Raw genomic sequence first — 15177 nt, forward strand, 5'->3', positions numbered from 1 at the left:
GCTTTTGTTTGCTTCTTGCTTTTTCATCCTTTTACTTTTAATATTTGTCTGCCTGAATATTAGAAGTGGGTCTCTCATAAGGGGCACACACTTTAGATTATTTTTAATGTATGTTGACAATTTTAGTTTTTCAATTATCTTTTAATTGGAAGAAATGATCACTTTTATTTTTGATTATTGATCTAAACATTTATATCATTTTATCATTTATGTTCTATTGGACTCACCTGTACATACTTTTCTTCTCTCCTTTAGATTAATAATTTATTTTATTTTTCCTCCAGTAAATTCTTAGTAATGAATTACTTACTAGTCTTTTAGTGGTTATTCTAAAATACATATCCCTAACTGATGACAGTCAAAAACATTACTTTTATCACTTTTACTACTTTCTGATAATGCTAGAACTTAGAACATTTTAATATGATTTATAATCCTCCAATAATGTGTTCACATTGTTGTTATTGCGTTATTGATTTCAAATCTATATACATTTTTAAGTCAAGACATTATCACTGTTTTATTAAGTTAACATTAACTATATTTACCCATATATTTCTCATTCCGTTTTTATTTCTTCCTGAATCTCTGCTTCCTTCTTGAGGAACCCTTTTTACTTTATATTTTAGTGCAGGTACACGACTTATACTCTCTTTCAGTTTTTGTTTGCCTAAAATGTCTTTACTTTTACATATATTGTTGTGTCACCTGCAAGTAAAGATAGGTTTATTTCTTCATAAGTCAATCAATTGATCAATCTTTATTTTACTTTCATTTTCACTGGGTTAAAGTGAAATATATACACACTAATATGTATAGTGAAGTGACAAATATACACTAATATGTATAAAATGTATAACTAATAAGAACCTGCTGTATAAAAATAAAATAAAATAAAATTCAAAAATTAAAGAAAAAAATAGAATTAAAAGCAAAAAAAAAAAAAAAATTCCAGGTAGGAAATTATTTTCCTTCATCATTTATTAAGCTGTAATTCTATTATCCTCTGGCTTCTATTGTTCTTGTTCACAAGTCAGGTCTTAGTATTATTGTTACTACTTTGAAAATAATAAGCATTTTTCTCTGCTCGGTTTTCATCCCACCTCTGGCTATTTTTAAGATTTTCTTATCTTTGTTTCTCATCAATTTTACTGTGATGTGCCTAAGTTTTAGCTTCTTTCTAATTATTCAACTTGCGATTCACAGAGCTTCTGGAATTTGTGGCTTGATACTGTTTACCATATTTGCAACATTCATAGCCAATATTTCTTTGAATATTGATTGTGCACAAACCCTCTCTGTTTTTCTTCTGATACTCGAATTACCCGGATGTTAGACAGTTATATTATATTCTACAATTCTTATCCTTCCTTTATCTATTTTACATTCTTTTATTTCTTCTCTGTGCTTCAGCTAGACAGGCTGTGTTGAGCTGTCTACCAGTTTATAGTTCCTATCTTCTGCTATCAAACACATTTACTGACATTAAGATACTGTATTGTTTGATTATACAATTTCCATTTGATTCTTTTTATGGATTTTACTTCTGTGTTGAAATTATCCATGTTTTTATCCATTGGCAGTTTCTTTATTTTCTTAAATACATTTTAAAAAGCCATTTTATTTTTTACATATTATATTTATTTATTTATTTATTTTTGGCCATGCCACGTGGCATGCAGAATATTAGTTCTCTGACCAGGGATCGAACCCATGCCCCCTGCAGTGGAAGCATGGAGTCTTAACCACTGGACTGCCAGGGAAGTCCCAATAAATGCCATTTTAAAATCTTTGTCTTTTCACGTCAATTTCCAGATCACCTATGAATATATTCTATTGACAGCTTTCTCTCTTGATTTTTTTGTTAGTAATATTTAATTGAATGTCAGACATAGAGGTTTCAGATTATGTTATCTTCCTCCAGAAAAAGTTTAACTTTTTCTTTTTTTCTTTTTTTTTTTGCTGGGCAGAAAGGGTCAGAATTGATCACCTTTTCCCTTTATTCAACCAAAGACTAATCTGCTTTGTGGCTGAACTGTAGTTTTGTAAGGCTCCATCAACCACTGGACGTCTACTCCTCCTAGGGTGCAGACCTGTATAGCTTCCAGCTGCAGATCTAGTATGATCACCAGACTCATTTTCTCAGCAGTTCTTCAACTCTAGTCTTTGTTTCTTCAACTTTGCTTCCCAGAAGTTTTTAACTTTGCTTGCTTTATCTTTTTCTTCCTTCCTTTCTTTTTGTGTGTGTTTATGTGTGTGTGCCTCCCACTTCATTTGTTTTCAGAATTCAGCAAATGTGTTGAGGGAAAAACAGGTGGTGTACTGAGATTACCCAACTTGAGTCACCATTTTTCTTCACTCCACTCCACTCCATGAGTTCACCAAAAGTTCTGTATGTTTCTGCTTCCCTTAACAGCAGTCCTCTGCCTGGACAGAGCCCACATTCTCTGCTTCCTACCCATGTCCAGAAGTAGCAAATTTCCCCAGGGAAAAAGTAGAGATCAATCATCAGCTCAGGTTTCCATGGTTTTCCCATCTCTGAAATTTTACCATTGTAGTTCTCATTACTTCAAAACCTCTTTGATGCATTTAAGCAGAACTATTTAAATGTTTATCCATATTCTCTAGTTGTTCTCAACAGGAGCACTATTCTACAAGTCACTCCAGCCTATTCAGAACTCTTGTTATATTTTAGTTCATTGTAAAATGTTATAAATTCCATCAGTTTCTTCAAAAGTTGTCATGGAAGACAGATGGGAAAGTCTCATATTAAGTAATGAGAAGAGCTTTGTGCAGTGCAAAGGAATTACAATGTTACTTCTAATACTGTAAAATCATTATATTGCAGCCAAAGTATAATGCTACACTGAGTATGCCTGTCACAGGCTTTTACATAAAACACCTAGAGGAACAAGAAAGTGTACCTGTTACTTCCAGCAACAAATCTTGAGGCAGAGACCTGAAGGAAGAGGTCCATATTGCTCATGTTTTCAGGGTATGAAGTTGCCTTTTTTCTTTTTTTTTCAGAACTATATATTTAGAAAAAACATGTAAAAATCACTCTAATATTCACGTGTCATTATACTTATAAAAGTCTTCAAAATCATATCAATTTTAAGTGCCTGCTCTTATATCTTATTAATTAACCTTAAAATAATGCATTTGGTCAATCTCCGTGCTAGTATCTAAATGAAAAGTCAAAAATTATTGCAGAACAAGGGGGAAGATGGCGGAAGAGTAAGACGTGGAGATAACCTTCCCCACCACAGATACACAAGAAATACATCTACACGTGGAACAACTCCTACAGAACAACTACTGAACGCTGTTAGAAGACCTCAGACCTCCCAAAAGGCAAGAGACCTCCCAAAAGGCAAGAAACCCCCCCCCCCCCCCACGTACCTGGGTAGGGCAAAAGAAAAAATAAACATAGACAAAAGAATACAGACGGGACCTGCACCAGTGTGAGGGAGCTGGGAAGGAGGAAAAGTTTCCAAACACTAGGAAGCCCCTTCGCGGGCAGAGACTGCGGATAGCAGTGGCGGGTAAGCTTCGAAGCCGCGGAGGAGAGCACAACAACAGGGGTGCGGAAGGCAAAGCGGGGGGATTCCCGCACAGAGGATCAGGGCCGACCGGCACTCACTAGCCCGGGAGGCTTGTCTGCTTACCCGCCGGAGCGGGCGGGGCTGGGAGCTGAGGCTTGGCCTTCAGTATGAGCCCAGGGAGAGGACTGGGGTTGTCGGTGTGAACACAGACTGCAGGGGGTTAGTACACCACAGCTAGCAGGGAGGGAGTCCGGGGAAAAGTCTGGACCTGCCGAAGAGGCAAGAGACTTTTTCTTCCCTCTTTGTTCCCTGGTATGTGAGGAGAGGGGATTAAGAGCGCTGCTTAAAGGAGATCCAGAGACAGGCGTGAGCCGTGGCTAAAAGCGCGGACCCCAGAGACGGGCGTGAGACGCTAAGGCTGCTGCTGCTGCCACCAAGAAGCCTGTGTGCAAGCACAGGTCACTATCCACACTTCCCTTCCGGGGAGCCTGTGCGGCCCGCCACTGCCAGGGTCCCGTGATCCAGGGACAACTTCCCCGGGAGAAAACACAGCGCGCCTCAGACTGCTGCAACATCACGCCGGCCTCTGCAGCGGCAGACTCGCGCCGCACTCCGTTCCCCTCCCTCCCCCTGCCTGAGTGAGCCAGAGTCCCCGAATCAGCGGCTCCTTTAACCCCGTCCTGTCTGAGCGAAGAACAGACGCCCTCCGGCGACCTACACTTAGAGGCGGGACCAAATCCAAAGCTGAGCCCCTGGGAGCTGTGAGAACAAAGAAGAGAAAAGGAAATCTCTCCCAGCAGCCTCAGAAGCAGCAGATTAAAGCTCCACAATCAACTTGATGTACCCTCATCTGTGGAATACCTGAATAGACAACGAATCATCCCAAATTGAGGAGGTGGACTTTGAAAGCAAGATTTATGACTTTTTCTCCTTTTCCTCTTTTTGTGAGTGTGTATGTGTATGCTTCTGTGTGAGATTTTGTCTGTATAGCTTTGCTTTCACCATTTGTCCTAGGGTTCTAGCCGCCCGTTTGTTTTTCTTTTTCTTTAAAAAAACTTTTTCTTAATTGTTTTTTATTTTAATAACTTTATTTTATTTAGCTTACTTTATTTTATTTTAATTTATCCTCTTTCTTTCTTTTTCCTTCTTTCCTTCCTACCTTCCTTCCTTCATTCCTTACTTACTACTTTATCTCCCTTTTATTCTGAGCAGTGTGGATGAAAGGCTCTTGGTGCTGCAGCCAGGAGTCAGGGCTGTGCCTCTGAGGTGGGAGACCCAACTTCAGGACACTGGTCCACAAGAGACCTCCCAGCTCCATATAATATCAAACAGCAAAAATCTCCCAGATATCTCCATCTCAACACCAGCACCCAGCTTCACTCAATGACCAGCAAGCAACAGTGCTGGACACCCTATGCCAAACACCTATCAAGACAGGAATCCAACTCCACCCATTAGCAGAGAGGCTGCCTAAAATCATAATAAGTCCACAGACACCCCAAAACATACCACCAGACGTGGACCTGCCCACCAGAAAGACAAGACTCAGCCTCATTCACCAGAACACAGGCACTAGTCCCCTACACCAGGAAACCCACACAACCCACTTAACCAACTGTAGCCACTGGGGACAGACACCAAAAACAACGGGAACTACAAACCTGCAGCCTGCAAAGGAGACCACAAACACAGTAAGATAAACAAAATGAGAGGACAGAAAAACACACAGCAGATGAAGGAGCAAGATAAAAACCCACCAGACCCAACAAATGAAGAGGAAATAGGCAGTCTACCTGAAAAAGAATTTAGAATAATGATAGTAAAGATACTAAAGATGATCCAAAATCTTGGAAATAGAATAGAGAAAATGCAAAAAACATTTAACAAGGACCTAGAAGAACTAAAGAGGAAACAAGCAACGATGAACACAATAAATGAAATTTAAAATACTCTAGATGAGATCAATAGCAGAATAACTGAGGCAGAAAAATGGATAAGTGACGTGGAATATAAAATAGTGTAAATAACTACAGCAGAGCAGAATAAAGAAAAAAAGAATGAAAACAACTGAGGACAGTCGCAGAGACCTCCAGGACATTAAACGCACCAACATTCGAATTATAGGGGTTCCAGAAGAAGAAGAGTAAAAGAAAGGGACTGAGAAAATATTTCAAGAGATTATAGGTGAAAACTTCCCTAATATGGGAAAGGAAATAGTTAATCAAGTCCAGGAAGCACAGAGAGTCCAATACAGGATAAATCCAAGGAGAAACACGCCAAGACATATTAATCAAACTGTCAAAAATTAAATACAAAGAAAACATATTAAAAGCAGCAAGGGAAAAACAACAAATAACACACAAGAGAATCCCCATAAGGTTAACAGCTGATCTTTCAGCAGAAACTCTGCAAGCCAGAAGGGACTGGCAGGAGATATTTAAAGTGATGAAGGAGAGAAACATACAACCAAGATTACTCTACCCAGCAAGGATCTCATTCAGATTTGATGGAGAAATTAAAACCTTTACAGACAAGCAAAAGCTGAGAGAGTTCAGCACCACCAAACCAGCTTTACAACAAATGCTAAAGAAACTTCTCTAGGCAAGAAACACAAAAGAAGGAAAAGACCTACAATAACAAACCCAAAATAATTAAGAAAATGGTAATAGGAACATACATATCGATAATTACCTTAAATGTAAATGGATTAAATGCTCCCACCAAAAGACACAGACTGGCTGAATGGATACAAAAACAAGACAATATATATGCTGTCTAGAAGAGACCTACTTCAGACCTGGAGACATATACAGACTGAAAGTAAGGGGATGGAAAAAGATATTCCATGCAAATGGAAACCAAAAGAAAGCTGGAGTAGCAATTCTCACATCAGAAAATATGGACTTTAAAATAAAGACTATTAGAAGAGACAAAGAAGGACACTACATAATGATCAAGGGATTGATCCAAGAAGATATAACAATTGTAAATAATTATGCACCCAACATAGGAGCACCTCAATACATCAGGCAAATACTAACAGCCATAAAACGGGAAATCGACAGTAACACACTCATAGTAGGGGACTTTAACACCCCACTTTCACCAATGGACAGATCATCCAAACTGAAAATAAATAAGGAAACACAAGCTTTAAATGATACTTTAGACAAGATGGACTTAATTGATATTTATAGGACATTCCATCCATAAACAACAGAATACACATTTTTCTCAAGTGCTCAGAGAACATTCTCCACGATAGATCATATCTTGGGTCACAAATCAAGCCTTGGTAAATTTAAGAAAATTTGAAATTGTATCTATCTTTTCCGACCACAACACCATGAGACTAGATATCAATTACAGGAAAAGATCTGTAAAACATACAAACACATGGAGGCTAAACAATACACTACTTAATAACGAAGTGATAACTGAAGAAATCAAAGAGGAAATCAAACAATACCTAGAAACAAATGACAATGGAGAGACGACGACCCAAAACCTACGCGATGCAGCAAAAGCAGTTCTAAAAGGGAAGTTTATAGCAATACAATCCTACCTTAAGAAACAGGAAACATCTCGAATAAACAACCTAACCTCGCACCTAAAGCAATTAGAGAACGAAGAACAAAAAAAACCCCAAAGTTAGCAGAAGGAAAGAAATCATAAAGATCAGATCAAAAATAAATGAAAAAGCAATGAAGGAAACGATAGCAAAGATCAATAAAATTAAAAGCTGGTTCTTTGAGAAGATAAACAAAATTGATAAACCATTAGCTAGATTAATCAAGAAAATAAGGGAGAAGACTCAAATGAATAGAATTAGAAACAAAAAAGGAGTAGTAACAACTGACACTGCAGAAATACAAAAGATCATGAGAGATTACTACAAGCAACTCTATGCCAATAAAATGGACAGCCTGGAAGAAATGGACAAATTCTTAGAAATGCACAAGCTGCCAAGAGTGAAGCAGGAACAAATAGAAAATATGAACAGACCAATCACAAGCACTGAAATTGAAACTGTGATTGAAAACCTTCCAACAAACAAAAGCCCAGGACCAGATGGCTTCACAGGCGAATTCTATCAACATTTAGAGAAGAGCTAATACCTATCCTTCTCAAACTCTTCCAAAATACAGCAGAGGGAGGAACACTCCCAAACTCATTCTATGAGGCCACCATCACCCTGATACCACAAGCAGACAAGGATGTCACAAAGAAAGAAAACTACAGGACAATATCACTGATGAACATAGATGCAAAAATCCTCAACAAAATATTAGCAAGCAGAATTCAACAGCACATTAAAAGGATCATACACCAAGATCAAGTGGGGTTTATTCCAGGAATGCAAGGATTCTTCAATATACGCAAATCAATCAACGTGATAAACCATATTAACAAACTAAAGGAGAAAAACCATATGATCATCTCAATAGACGGAGAGAAAGCTTTTGACAAAATTCAACACCCATTTATGATAAAAACCCTGCAGAAAGTAGGCATAGAGGGAACTTTCCTCAACATAATAAAGGCCATATATGACAAACCCACAGCCAACATTGTCCTCAATGGTGAAAAACTGAAAGCATTTCCACTAAGATCAGGAAGAAGACAAGGTTGCCCACTCTCACCACTCTTATTCAACATAGTTTTGGAAGTTTTAGCCACAGCAATCAGAGAAGAAAAGGAAATAAAAGAAATCCAAATCAGAAAAGAAGAAGTAAAGCTGTCATAGTTTGCAGATCACATGATACTATACATAGAGAATCCTAAAGATGCTACCAGAAAACTACTAGAGCTAATCAATGAATTTGGTATAGTAGCAGTATACAAGATTAATGCACAGAAATCTCTGGCATTCCTATATACTAATGATGAAAAATCTGAAAGAGAAATTAAGGAAACACTCCCATTTACCACTGCAACCAAAAGAATAAAATATCTAGGAATAAACCTACCTAAGGAGACAAAAGACCTGTATGCAGAAAATTATAAAACACTGATGAAAGAAATTAAAGATGATACAAATAGATGGAGAGATATACCATGTTCTTGGATTGGAAGAATCAACATTGTGAAAATGACTCTACTACCCAAAGCAATCTACAGATTCAATGCAATCCCTATCAAACTACCACTGGCATTTCTCACAGAACTAGAACAAAAAATTTCACAATTTGTATGGAAACACAAAAGACCCCGAATAGCCAAAGCAATCTTGAGAACGAAAAACGCAGCTGGAGGAATCAGGCTCCCTGACTTCAGACTATACTACAAAGCTACAGTAATCAAGACAGTATGGTACTGAAACAAAAACAGAAAGATAGATCAATGGAACAGGATAGAAAGCCCAGAGATAAACCCACACACATATGGTCACCTTATCTTTGATAAAGGAGGCAGGAATGTACACTGGAGAAAGGACAGCCTCTTCAATAAGTGGTGCTGGGAAAACTGGACAGCTACATGTAAAAGTATGAGATTAGATCACTCCCTAACACCATACACAAAAATAAGCTCAAAATGGATTAAAGACCTAAATGTAAGGCCAGAAACTTTCAAACTCTTAGAGGAAAATATAGGCAGAACATTCTATGGCATAAATCACAACAAGATCCTTTTTGACCCACCTCCTAGAGAAATGGAAATAAAAACAAAAATAAACAAATGGAACCTAATGAAACTTAAAAGCTTTTGCATGGCAAAGGAAATCATAAACAAGACCAAAAGACAACCCTCAGAATGGGAGAAAATATTTGCAAATGAAGCAACTGACAAAGGATTAATCTCCAAAATTTATAAGCAGCTCAATAACAAAAAAATCAAACAACCCAATCCAAAAATGGGCAGAAGACCTAAATAGACATTTCTCCAAAGAAGATAGGCAGACTGCCAAAAAACACATGAAAGAATGCTCAGCATCATTAATCATTAGAGAAATGCAAATCAAAACTACAATGAGATATCATCTCACACTGGTCAGAACGGCCATCGTCAAAAAATTTAGAAACAATAAATGCTGGAGAGGGGTTGGAGAAAAGGGAACACTCTTGCACTGCTGGTGGGAATGTGAATTGGTACAGCCACTATGGAGAACAATATGGAGGTTCCTTAAAAAACTACAAATAGAACTACCATACGACCCGGCAATCTCACTACTGGGCATATACCCTGAGAAAACCATAAATCAAAAAGAGTCATGTACCAAAATGTTCATTGCAGTTCTATTTACAATAGCCTGGAGATGGAAACAACCTAAGTGTCCATCATCGGATGAATGGATAAAGAAGATGTGGCACATATATACAAGGGAATATTACTCAGCCATAAAAAGAAACGAAATTGAGTTATTTGTAGTGAGGTGGATGGACCTAGAGTCTGTCATACAGAGTGAAGTAAGTCAGAAAGAGAAAGAAAAATACCGTATGCTAACACATATATATGGAATCTCAAGGGAAAAAAAATGTCATGAAGAACCTAGGGGTAAGACAGGAATAAAGACACAGACCTACTAGAGAATGGACTTGAGGATATGGGGAGGGGGAAGGGTAAGCTGTGAGAAAGTGAGAGAGAGGCATGGACATATATACACTACCAAACGTAAAACAGATAGCTAGTGGGAAGCAGCCGCATAGCACAGGGAGATCAGCTCAGTGGTCTGTGACCACCTAGAGGGGTGGGATAGGGAGGGTGGGAGGCAGGGAGACGCAAGAGGGAAGAGAAGAGATATGGGAACACATGTATAACTGATTCACTTTGTTATAAAGCAGAAACTAACACACCATTGTAAAGCAATTATACTCCAATAAAGATGTAAAAAAAAAGAAAATTATTGCAAACCTTTGAAAGTTTAAATTTTCCAGATTTATTCATTAAAGTAGCCAATAAAGAGAAAGTATATAAAGTTACCTATTTCCTTCCAGGGTATAGTCTTAACAAACAGATGACATTTTGGGTGACTTTCCAACTTTCTAAAAGATATGGTCTTCTTCATGTAATTAAAGAGTTCCCACCTTGCTTATAACTGAAGACCTAAAGTGATACCTTCTAAACTGGGAACATTTACCTTAACCCTAAAAACATAAGATTAAAGCTTTGTTTTCAGCATTTATATTTTATGGGTTTGTTTCAATTTATTGAGGCAATCATGAGGTATCATCATATCACACACATTGTGCTCAGGAAAAAAATCAAGGTTCCTTGATCCTCAATGCTCCCTGAATTTATGCGAAGTCCGAAACACCTATACCCTAACTACCAGGAAAAATAGGAAATACTATGGAAATTAATAGTATAAGCTGGGATATAGAACAATAAACTAATAATCAAGGGCCCTGGGTTCTAGGCCTGGTTCCATCAATTACTAATTTCATGACCTGTGGCAAATCATTTAACTTCTGCTAATGATGAGGCAGTTGTAAGGACCAAAGGAGTGGGTGTTTCTTAAAGTATTATACTTGGAAAAATGAGAAAGCTCTATGCAAATGCATGAATCAGTCTGTATAACTCTGGGGCATTTTTATCTTATTTCAGAAAACAAACTACCTTCAGGCACTTGAAAACCTCCTCAGCTTTCATTTGCATAAAATTATTATTCTAATTACAAATTATTTTCATATATTCATTAAACCAGGTTCATCAGGGTATCTATTAGGCAATTCTTTATTAGCCTAATTCAAATTATGTATATGAAAGCAATAAAGCTGCATTTCTCTTTCAATAATAATTTCAGAAAGTCTCCATTAATCCAACTAACTGAAGCATTACTCTAAATTTTATGCTGTCCAAACGTCTGAGAGGAAAGCCTAAAACTGCAAAAATGAGTTCAATGCAAACTCCAACGAACAGTTACTAATACTCTCTTCAGTGACAATATCTAAATACCGTGGATATGTTTTGTTTTATTCTGCTATTTCCATTTCACCCCTCGAGAAACAGAGCCTATATTCAAAAAACAAAGTAAGATCAACAGACATTAGTATACAACACTAAGTAATATGAAGGGGTCAGAACTTAAAACTCCCTGGTCTCCAGCTCATTTTACATCTTTATAATCCCTCGTTGCCCACCTGAATTAGCAACACCAGCAGAATCAGGGTAAAAACGATGTTTCTCTCTTTGTATTTAAATATAGCAAATTAAAAAGCATGTTTTCCTTTGGAGTCTGATACCTCTCATTTCTTTTTCTCCTTCCACCCTCCCCTTTCACCAAGTACACTAGCATTCCTTGAGCACTCAGGGTATTTTTACTCTTCTGTGTCTTTGCTGTTCTCTTGGCTTGGACTGTCCTCCAGCCATTAAAATCCCCCTTCATCTTCAGGCTGAGAATCCATGCCTTCCCATTATTCTGCAAGATGTTCTGCCTTGAAATGGGTGAACTGTTCACTGACCTGCCTCTTCAACTAAAGTATAAGCCCCTTGAAGGCAAACACAATGCCATATTCATCTTTTTATTACCTACAGCACTATGATGCTTGGCATACACTTAGAAGGCAAGGAGGTGAATGAAAGAACTGATGACTAAATGATTGGATGGATGCTACAGAAGACCTAGTGACTGACACAGTATTTTAAAGTTATGCAACCTGGTAACTATAAGCTAGCCTATTTGGGCAGGAGAGCACATTTAAATTACAAAAAAACCTACTTAATTAATGTAGAAAACAAACATGGCTATCAGGAGGTAAGGTGGGAGAGGAATAAATTGGGATATTGGGATTGACATACACACACTAGTGTATATAAGATAGATAACTAATAAGGACCTACTGTATAGCACAGGGAACACTACTGAATACTCTGCAATGGTCTATATTGGAAAATAATCTAAAAAAAGAGTGGATATATGTATATGTATAACTGATTCACTTTGCTGTACACTGGAAACTAACACAACATTGTAAATCAACTATACTACAATAAAATTTTTTTTAAAATCTACTTAATTTATAAATCTATCCTGATGTAGAAATAATATTACCCAATCTTATCTGGTATGAAAAATTTGGATATTATCATATAAAACTTGAGTTAATTGATCACATAAAACTACCCTGGATACGAAACATTAAAAACATTTATGTTTCATCAATATTCTGTCATTTTATTTCTCTCCAAGTATTTTTTACTTTTTAAAGTCTTTAGCAGTCAGACCGATGGAGGAAAAAAGGGGCCAGTAATAAAACAACTGAGAAATAATTAAATTATTTAAGAGCCATGTTATTTTGACGAAACATAAAATAAGTAAAAATTGTGCTTCTGAGAAAGGGTTTCATCATGTGAAGAAATCTTCCCAATAAATGTATTAAGTGAATAAAATGGTATACAGGTTTATCTGCTATGTGAAAGTAGACCATTCCTATGAAACCTTTCATAAGTGGAAATGGCGTAAAGCGAAGAAGCAGTTACCTTCAGATACATCTTACCACCAGAGGCACAAAATAAACACAGATAAAGCACAGGTGCTCACAGACACAGTTCAAAGCTATGATGGCTTGACGCAGAGATGCTGAGTGTGGTTCCTGTGAAGGAGCTCACTGCTCAAGGTGCCTGCTGCCTCTATAATGGCTCACTGCAGCAAAAGCTGAATGCTATTTCCACTTTCTGCCATTTTTTGCAAAAACGAAAATCCTGTTTGGGCTTCAGTTCGAAAAAACAGGTAATAATGTAGGTCTTGCATAAAAGCGAAGTTGCGTGAAGTGAACTTTGGAAAAGCAGGGGATAACTTTAGTCTTTATTTTTCAGAGAAAATAGTTCTATCTATACTTCTTTCCTCGTATATATAGATAAAAGGTTGGAAGGATATACAATATAATGTTAACAGTAAAGTTATCTTTGGCTGGTGTGAATATAGGTGAATTTTTAAAAATCTACTTCAAAATATTTTTTGAGTTTTCTCAGTGTTCTAAAAGACAGTATTTTGTTATTATAATCAGTTTCTTAAAAACCTATACATTATTTCAGTTTTAACAGGAAAAAAAAAAAAAAAACCTTACAATTTGTAGGCAAAAGCAGAATAGGGTATGATTATATCTGAAGGGGAATCCAGTGCGTCCCTAACTTACTATGTGAACCTGAGCAGGCCACTTAATGCTTACAACCTCAGCTTCTTTATTTTTAAAAGGAGGTGCTGGACTGGATGAGTGTTAAAATGCCACGTAGCTATAAAACCCCAGAACTCTAAGCAAAAAGCGAATAGCTTTCAAGAGCCTTGGAAACTGGTTCCATTCTTTACAACAGACAAGACATAAACAGGAACCAAGCAAATAAGGAAACCCAAGTAGCAACCGCAAGAACAACACAACTCCCCCAAATACTCTCGCATTACAATACTGTCGCCCAGATTCCTTACACTCACAAAGTGGCCCCAGGTCTCCTGAGTCCACTCCCTGGAAGGCTAATAAATGGTATGCTACATTGGGGTATTCTCAAGATGCTAAGGAGTCATTTGGGGAGGGAACATAAAAGTTATGCTAAACAATAGTATGCAATTTATAGTCTGGATACGGCACATACTGTACTGGCTTACTTCTATTTCACAGTAATCTCCCAGATCACAACACTTTTATCAGATTGGAGGCATGTGTAATATTCCCTTTATAAAATTTTATAGTCCCTTGCTATTTTCAGGGGTTTGTTTTACAGGCACAATTTGCTGCTTTAATCTCACCCAAGTGTCATGTTCTAAATCACGGTGAATAAAAATGTCCTAAAAGGAGAGCTGTGCTGAGGGTAGTTATTGAATTACACTTAGCGCCTGATTTAAATGTTATCTGGGCATTGCCAAGTGCCGGGCACAGAGTAACCCAGAGGTGCAAATCTGCATAAGCCGACACAAGTCATTACTGGTGTTTGGATAGCAGAGCCCATTCATACTAGGATCGCACTCTGGCGGCATTCTGATGAAGGTGCCCCCCCCCCATCTTCCATCAGTATCTGTGCAAATTAAGGCAGCTAACGAACTAGCTCCAATAGCTAATGTTCCCAAAGTGGCAAAGTACAGGTTTCGTCTGTAAGCCCATCATTGAACAAGGCAATATCTGATATACCTCTTAGAGAAGCTTCCCTAATTCTCATTCGGCCAAATGCTACTGATGATAAATATTAGTGTGGGGAAGGAGAGACTCACCTCCGGAAAGGCTGTTCATTTCTAGGATTCAATTACACTTCAGCAAAACGCAGGAATGTTTAAAACATACGTAGCCTACTCATTGTGCTCTTTCCTTAGGCGTGTGAAGGAGAAAGATGATCAAAAGTGATGGCGTTCCACACTTTTTGCCTGCCCCCTTGACCTGGCCCCTGATAACACGACACCACTTTCCCTTTAATGAGATACTCCACCCTCATTCGCACTGACTGGTATTCCTAACTTTCTTTGCCTGACCAAATCTGTGAACCACAGTGACTGTTTCAGAAAAGGCTTTGTGACCCAAGGCAAACCAGTGTGAAACCTCCCCAAGACTTTCCTGCAGTAGGGATGGCCTCTGGCTGCTTGGGCGTTAAAGCTGGGAGTATGCAAGTCTGGGGCTGTTTCTGCCTGGGAGTGATGCCAAACAGGGAAACGGACGGATCGTACAAAAAAGTGTAAGTGTCTGGGTCTAGCTCTGCCTAATACAACATC

The sequence above is a fragment of the Leucopleurus acutus genome, assembly GCF_964270905.1.
Source record: "Leucopleurus acutus genome assembly, chromosome: 3".
NCBI lineage: Eukaryota > Metazoa > Chordata > Mammalia > Artiodactyla > Delphinidae > Leucopleurus > Leucopleurus acutus.